A 1,454-nucleotide genomic window follows, 5' to 3' on the forward strand; every position below is an offset into this window, starting at 1 on the left:
AGGGATCATCCGTGTGAATCTCCGCTGGACACGCTCCAGTGCCAGTATGTCCTTCCTGAGGTGTGGGGACCAAAACTGGACACAAATGGGGCCTAACCAGAGCTTTATAAAGTCTCAGTAGCACATCGCTGCTTTTATATTCCAACCCTCTTGAGATAAATGACAACATTGCATTCGCTTTCTTAATCACGTTACTGGAGATGTGAAATCATGAGAGTTCAGCGATTAATCTGTAGATAAATACATTTAAGGAATGGCTGTGTACTTGGCAGAGATAATACACTGTCTTTTTTGAGTTACAGTCATTTGCCTCCTCTATCAATCATAAAGTGGCATTTTAATGTCATTTTCCTAAAGTGTCAGGAGACAGACTGCAAAAATGAGTTCTTCCCTTAATAAAAGCAAATTACTGCGGATGCTGGAATCTGAAACCAAAAGAGAAAATGCTGGAAAATCTCAGCAGGTCTGGCAGCATCTGTAAGGAGAGAAAAGAGCTGACGTTTCGAGTCTAACTGACCCTTTGTCAAAGTTCTTCCCTTAACAGTTTATGAAATGAGTCAAGATTAGTGTGGTGCTGGAAATGCACAGCAGGTCAGGGCAGCATCCCGATCAGCAGGAAAATCGACGTTTCGGGCAGGAGCCCTTCATCAGGAATGGGGCTGGAAGCCTCGGGGGTGGAGCTGGGCAGAGGAAGGTGAGGATCAGGGATGTGGATGAGATGCGTTGGAGGACTTCAACCACGTGGGAGGTTGAAGATGCCCTCCAACGCATCTCATCCACGTCCTGCACCTCCACCCTCAAACCCCACCCCTCCAACCACAACAAGGACACAAACACCCCACCCCGGTCCTCACCGTCCACCCCACCAATCTGCGCATAAACCGCATCATCCGCCGACATTTCAGCCACCTGCAAACGGACTCCACCACCAGGGATGTATTTCCCTCCCCACCCTTATCCGCTTTCCGCAAAGACCATTCCCTCCGTGACTACCTGGTCAGATCCATGCCCCCCAACAACCTACCCTCCCCTTCTGGCATCTTCCACTGCCACCGCAGGAATTGCAAAACCTGTGCCCACACCTCCTCCCTCACCTCCATCCAAGGCCCAAAAGGAGCCTTCCACATCCATCAAAGTTTCACCTGCATTTCCACAAATGTCATTTATTGCATGGGTTGCTCCCGATGCGGTCTCCTCTACACTGCGGAGACTGGATGCGTTCTTGCAGAGCGCTTCAGGGAACAACAACCCCACCGCCCCATGGCTGAACATTTCAACTCCCCCTCCCTCTCTGCCAAGGACATGCAGGTCCTGAGCTTCCATCGCCATTCCCTCACCAACCGACGCCTGGAGGAAGAAGGTCTCATCTTCCGCCTTGGGACTATTCAACCCCATGGCATCAATGTGGACTTCACCAGTTTCCTCATTTACCCTCCCCCACCCCCTCTTCCCAT

At 50.7% G+C, this 1,454-nt stretch overlaps 1 protein-coding gene across 3 annotated transcripts in view; it reads left to right on the forward strand.

The window, feature by feature from the left end:
- Positions 1–1,454, forward strand: part of ppcs (phosphopantothenoylcysteine synthetase) — a 4,957-nt gene that overhangs the window by 1,070 nt on the left and 2,433 nt on the right. The window lies entirely within an intron of this gene.

The sequence above is a fragment of the Chiloscyllium plagiosum genome, chromosome 34, assembly GCF_004010195.1.
Source record: "Chiloscyllium plagiosum isolate BGI_BamShark_2017 chromosome 34, ASM401019v2, whole genome shotgun sequence".
NCBI classification, from domain to species: Eukaryota; Metazoa; Chordata; class Chondrichthyes; order Orectolobiformes; family Hemiscylliidae; genus Chiloscyllium; species Chiloscyllium plagiosum.